Here is a 6,949-nt window from a genome sequence, read left to right as displayed (position 1 = left end):
CCCTTTGAGTCAACACGAGAGGTCTTAGCCACATTCGAATCGACGAGGTCACCCTTCGAGTCGACACAAGAGGTCTCAGCCGCATTCGAGTCGATGAGGTCGCCCTTCGAGTTGACACGAGAGGTCTCAGCTCTTTGGTCTTGTCCTGAGGTCTCTGAGGCGAGGGCGAGTCGACACAGGGGGTTTCATCCACCTAGATCTTCAAAGTGCTGACTGAGACCACCCTTCGAGTTGACGAGGGGCTCTCGACGAGTCGACTCCGGGAAGAGGAGTTGACTAAGGCCGCCCTTCGAGTCGACGAAGGGCTCTCGGCTGGCCCTTCGAGTCGACGAGGGAGGGCTGAGTCGGCTGGACCCTAAGGGAGTCGTCTTGCCTTCCCACAGATGGACCCTTAAGCTCTTTTGCCTGTTCCATGTTGCTGTGTAGGGATAAAGGCAATTTTTATTGCCTACATAGTCATATCCCACAAATCAAGGGATGACCCATGTCATCCCTTGCCTATTTATAAGACATCCTTGCCCACGTGAAGGGGGGGGGGACAGATTCTATTCCTCTTCTTGGAAAAAGAACTGATCGGGGCTGCTACTGAGATTGGTTGGGCTGAATTCATGTTGCCGACTAGTCTTCCAGCTCCTAAAGGTTGAACCTTGGCTCACTTGCTAAAGGCTCCCTTGTTGAAGGAGACTCGTCTAAACTCTCAGGCTTGAGACTCTCAAGCTCTTTGCAGACTCTTGCATAATAGCCTTTTGCAGACTCGTCTGAGCTCTCAGACTTGAGCCTCTTAGGCGCTTTGCAAGCTCTTGCATAGTAGCTCTCTCCAAGCAGTCGGCCCACAAGCACAAGCACTTGTTTGGCCTCAGGTAGACTCGAACCCAATCTCTTGCATAGGCTTGCTAAGATTAGAGAAAGGAAGAGTAGAGATAATATTAGCTATATTAAAAGTGAAGATGAAAGAGTTCTAGTAACCGACGGGGAAATAAAAGAGAGATGAAGGAGTTACTTTCGTTAATTGTTTAATGATAGCCAAACAAGTTAGCAAAATAGAGATTGTAAAAAAAGGATATTGTCAAAAAAATTAGGGTTAGCGAGGTTAAAGATGCTCCAAAGAAAATAAAAAGTAAAAAAGCCTTAGGACCGGACAGTATCCCTATTAAAGTTTAGAAATATCTTGAAAATATAGGCCTAGGATGGTTAACTAAATTATTTAATAAGATTATCAAGAAAAAGAGAATGCGGATGAGTTATAGAGAGAATAAAGGAGATATAAAAGAATAAAGGATCTATATATGTTTTTTGGAGAGGATAAAGGAGACAAGAATAAAGGAGATACAAAAAGTTATTCAAATTATCGAGGTATAAAACTCATGAGTCATATTATGAAACTTTTGGAGAGGATAATTGAGCAAAGACTAAGAAAGAAGACAAGTATATTTAAAAATAAATTTAGTTTTATGCCTGGGAGGTCAACTATGAAACTTATACATATTTCGAGACGATTGATGAAGAGATATAGAGAGAAGAGAAAGGATCTATATATGTTTTTTATCGTTCTAGAAAAAGCTTATGATAAGGTGTCTAGATAGATAATGTGGTGAATTTTAGAAAAGAAACATGTATTATGTATATTGATGTGATTAAAGGATATGCATGATAGGATAATAACTAGAGTAAGAACTAATGAAGAAAAGACTAAGCCATTTTCTGTTATGATAGTTTTACACCAATGATCAGCCTTAAGTCCTTATCTTTTTGCATTAATTATGGACCAACTTACTAGGCAAATTCAAGATAAAATCTCATGGTGTATGTTATTTACAGATGATATAATGGTAGTTAATGAAACTAGAAGAGATATAATTTTTAAAGTACAAAGATAAAGACAAGCTCTTGAATCTAAAGATTTTAGAATTAGCAGAATAAAAAAGAATATAAGGAGTGTATTTTTAGTAAAACTAGAAAAAGAAGAGAGCTTATGATACATATTGATGGTCAAGAAATGTCTAAAACTAATCATTTTTACCATTTAAGATCAATTATTAAGCATGGTGGTGAGATAGAATTGGGATAGTTAAAATGAAGTACTTCAGGTTTTTTATGTGATCGTAGAATACCAATGAAATTAAAGGGAAAAAATCCATAGTACAGTTATAAGACCAACTATATTTTATAGGTCAGAGTGTTAGGCAATTTAAAAATAACATGTTTAAAAAATGTGTAGCAGAAATGAGAGTGTTGCAATTATTTTGTGGGTATAAACTAAAAGATAGGATAAGAAATGAGTGCATCAGTAGTAAATTAGAGGTTGCTCCTACTGATGATAAAATGAGAAAAATAAATTAAGATGGTTTAGTCAACGACGACCACTTAGTGCGCCGGTTAGGAAAAATAATAATATTATAGTTAATGGGGCACATAGATCTAGATATAGATCTAAAATGACTTGGTTAAAAGTGTTAGAATTAGTATTTGGGTTAATAGGCCCGGACCCATTAACCCATTAGCCTATTTACCCATATGTACTCCTATATAAACCCATGTGGATGAATAAAATGGTTAGACTCTGATTTTTTCACTTCTAATATAGTATCAGAGCAAATCTCCAAAACCCTAACCCTACTGCCTCCAAAACCCTAGCCGTCAAACAAAAAAAATATTGTTGTTCTACGAAACCCTAACCCTTACCATTGGCGGTCTTCCTCCTCTCAGATCCCGATCCTCGGCGGTGGCATCTAGTCCTTGTCTTCTTCGCGAGCCGCCGCTGCCAGATCTCCTTCGAAGCACGCCATCGTCTTCGAAGCTCGTCGCTGCTTCACTCGTCATCGTCTTCGAAGCTCACCAACCCCAAATCTCCTTCGAAGCTCTCTGATACCGCCCTTGGATCTTCCAGATCTCCTTCAAAGCTCGCCAACGCCGCCCTTGGATCCCTCTCAGTGCTCCCGATGCCTCATGGAAGATTTGGGCTTGGTTAGCCTGCGGGGCCTCCTTTTGTTGTGTTCTTTTCTTTATTTTTTTATTTTTTAGTTCTACCGCTGTTGTTTTTGTTGAGTTTGGCCCTTTCTTTTGTTGGGCCTTCTTTTGTTTGACCTTTTTGTATGCTTGTCTGAGCTTGATGAAAGAGTCTACAAAAATAAATATAAAAAAACAAACAAAACAAAACAAAAACAAAAACAAAAACAAAAACAAAAACGAAAACAAAAAAAACTTTGAGTTAAATGATTAACCTTCGGATTCTAACCTTCAGGTTCTTGAACACTCACCTTAGGGTATTTTATTCTAACCTTCGGGTTTCATCTTAACCTTTGGGTTCTTGCACACTAACCTTCGGTGTCTTTCATTCAAACCTTCAAGTTTTATAAAAGAAGATTACGGTTCTTCTACTACCGTACTATCTTGTTCTACAACAATGACGTGATCTGACATCTCTTCTGCTGCCACTACCACACCTACTATTGTTGAGATTTTTGCACCCAAAGTTGTTTTGGGTACCATTGTGAAGTTAAATAGCACTAACTATCTCCTTTGGGCACAGGTCTTTCGCATCTTCATTGGAGCTCTAAACAAATTAACTCATCTTCTGGCTCCTCCTCTTGCTTCTGCTGACCCTATATATCTCGTATGGATATCTGCTGACTGTTGTGTGATGACTTGTTTTCTTAATAGCATGGAAGCACATATCACTAGCAGTGTCATGTTCTCGACTACTGTAAAAGAAATGTGGGATAATTTAAAATTATGTATGGTAATGAGAAGAATGCATCCCGTGTATTAGAGCTATATGAATGACTTTTTTCTCATAAATAGGACGATCGCTCTATTCCTGAGTACTTTGGTGAGCTGAAGGGTCTGATCGATGAATTAGAGATGCATCAGCCTACCGTTATGGATGCACCAATGTTATTGGGATATCGTCGGGACCTAGCAGTGTCCAAGTTCTTATCAGGTCTGAGTCCCACTTTACAGTCTCAAATACGGGGATAAATACTAGGAGGAGATACTATTCCTTCCTTAACTGCTACTTTCTCCAGAGTTATGCATGTAACTACTAGGATTACTACTGCATCACCCACACCGTCTACTCCGTCACTTGATCAGTCTTCTATGTTCTACGAACGTGGCAGAGGTCACAGTCATGGTCGGGGACGTGGCCGCGACATAAGTGGAGGATGAGACTCTTTTGGTGGAAGAAAAATTGACTTAGATAGGAATATGCGTCAATGCCAACATTGTGAAAGAACTGATCATATATCTGAGAAGTGCTGGAAAAAGTTTGTTCGTCCTACATGAGCCCAGATAGCTGATATTACATCTGCTGCTTCTCCTACAACTACTCTAGCTTCCTCCACAGTTCAGATTTCTCAGGCTGAGTATGACCAGTTGCGTCAACTTGAGCCCTCTCAGAATAGTCATTCTTCTACTCATGCATCCTCTTTAGGTATGGATGCCTACATTGCCTCTCCTCACAGACCATGGGTTTTAGATTCTGGTGCTTCTTCTCACATGACAGGTATAAAGGACCACTTTGTTTCCTTAAAATTTTCTGACAAATTTCCATCGGTCCGTATTGCTGATGGTACATACTCTTCAGTTCTTGAAGATGGAGTAGTCCATGCTACTTCATCGCTGACTCTTACTGACGTCTTATATCTTTCAAAATTTCCTGTTAGCTTATTGTCCATCAGTCAGTTCACCAAACACAATAACTATAAAGTAACATTCTTTCCTTCTTATTGTGTTTTTCAGGACCTAGCAACTGGGATGAAGATTGGTTCGGGGTATGAGAGAGGAGACATGTACTATTTGGCCGACAATATGCCCGCTACTGGTCTTGTTGCAGATAAGTTTGGTCATTCTTTACTATGGCATCAACGTCTTGGTCATCCCTCGTTATCGAAGCTTCGGTCAGTCATTACTATCCAGTCTTCTGTCTCTTCTTTAGGATGTGAGTCTTGTGAGCTGAGTAAGCACCATCGTGCTACCTATCAGAGTTATGTTGATAAACGCAGTAGTTCTGCGTTTGAGTTAGTCCATTCTGACGTTTGGGGTTCTTGTCGTATACCTTCCGTGAGAGGTTATAAATATTTCATTATCTTTTTTGATGACTTCTCTAGTATGACTTGGCTTTATCTATTAAAAGAGAGATTTGAGGTTTCAACTATTTTTGAAATGTTTTACAATGAAATCAAAAATCAAATTTTTACCCCTATTCGTATCCTTCATACCGATAATGCCTTGGAATACATGAAAAATGATATCTCTCGTTTTTGTGCAAATATGGGTATTCTCCATCAAACTTCATGCTCTCACACTTCAGAAAAATGATATCTCTCGTTTTTGTGCAAATATGGGTATTCTCCATCAAACTTCATGCTCTCACACTTCACAACAAAATAAATATGGGTATTCTCCATCAAACTTCATGCTCTCACACTTCACAACAAAATGGAGTTGCTGAGAGGAAGCGTAGACGTATTTTAGATGTTGCTAGAACCCTGATGATACATATGAATGCTCTAAAGTATTTATGGTCTGATGTTGTTCTCAATGCATGTTTCCTGATCAATAGGATGCCCTCTTCTGTTCTTAATGGTAAAATACTATTCACCTACATTTATCCTAAGAAACATCCCTTTCCTGTGGTTCCTCGTGTTTTTGGTTGTACCTGTTTTGTTCAGGATTTGTCTCCGGGACTGGATAAATTGTCTCCACGATCTATTAAGTGTGTCTTTGTAGGATCTTCACGTACCCAAAAAGGTTATCAGTGTTATAATCCATCCACCCGGAGGTATTTTGTGTCCGCCGATGTTACTTTTTTTGAGTTTGTTCCATATTTCTCTTCGGCTGGTTCACCTCCAAACTGTCAATCCATGTGTACCTCTTCTATCTATTGCTCCTACTACTGTTCCATTGCTTTCTTCTGTTCCTTCTGCTGATGGATCTTCTCCAAGATTACAAGATGCCTTTACTGTGCCACCTGCATCACTGCCACTACTGACGTATTATCGCTGTCCAAAAGTTTTTGTCCCTCTCTCTGTTCCAACCGAACAATCATCTCCCGTTGCAGGTCTGCATCCTTCTAATATTTATATTTCTTCTCATCTGGATATTCCAATTGCACATCGGAAAGGTAAACGGTCTTGTACTAATCATTCTATATCTGATTTTGTTTCCTATGTTTGTCTTACTCCCTCTTCTCGTCAATTTGCTTTGTCCTTGTCCTCTATATCTCTACCTAGGTCATATGAGGAGGCTGTGTTAGTTCCTGCTTGGAAACATGTCATGGATGAGGAGATGAATGCACTTATTTCTAGAGGGACTTGGGATCTTGTACCTTTTCCTAAGGGTGCTACTGTGGTTGGCTGTCGGTGGGTTTATATATTGAAGTATCGCACAGATGGTTCGGTTGATCGCTATAAAGCTCGTCTTGTTGCTAAGGGTTATACTCAAACCTATGGGGTCGACTATCTTGAGACGTTCTCTCCTGTTGCCCGTCTCAATTCTATTCGCCTACTTTTCTCTATGGTTGTTAATCTGAACTGGACCATGTTTCAGCTGGATGTTAAAAATGTCTTCATGTATGGTGACTTGCAGGAGGAAGTCTATACGGAGCAACCTCCGGGGTATGTTGCTCACGGGGAGAATATTGTCTATAGGCTTAAAAGGGTGATTTATGGTCTCAAACAGAATCCACAAGCATGGTTTGAGAAATTTAGTACTGCTATATCTGGTGTCGGTTTTAAAAGGTGTCAGTCTGGTCACTCAATCTTCATCCGACACACTAAATCTAGTTTGGTGATTCTGACAGTATATGTTAATGACATTATGCTAACTGGGAATGATCTTGCTCCCTTAGCTGATACTAAGGAGTACCTTTCACATCACTTTGTGACCAAAGATATGAGAAAACCCGAATACTTTCTTGGGATTGAGATTGCATATCAAAGGGACTGTT

The 6,949-nt window shown here is 39.7% G+C and overlaps 1 long non-coding RNA gene across 1 annotated transcript in view; it reads right to left on the bottom strand.

The window, feature by feature from the left end:
* Positions 1 to 4,315, bottom strand: part of LOC109849416 — a 9,491-nt gene extending 5,176 nt beyond the window's left edge. The window contains exons 1-2 of the long non-coding RNA XR_002249087.1: positions 4,305 to 4,315; positions 4,017 to 4,019 (exon numbers count right to left, since the gene is read on the bottom strand). This is a non-coding gene — a long non-coding RNA (uncharacterized LOC109849416). The remainder of the gene's footprint in view (positions 1 to 4,016; positions 4,020 to 4,304) is intronic.

This window comes from Asparagus officinalis, chromosome 7 (assembly GCF_001876935.1).
Source record: "Asparagus officinalis chromosome 7, Aspof.V1, whole genome shotgun sequence".
NCBI lineage: Eukaryota > Viridiplantae > Streptophyta > Magnoliopsida > Asparagales > Asparagaceae > Asparagus > Asparagus officinalis.
This window is presented reverse-complemented; position numbering and strand designations above follow the sequence as displayed.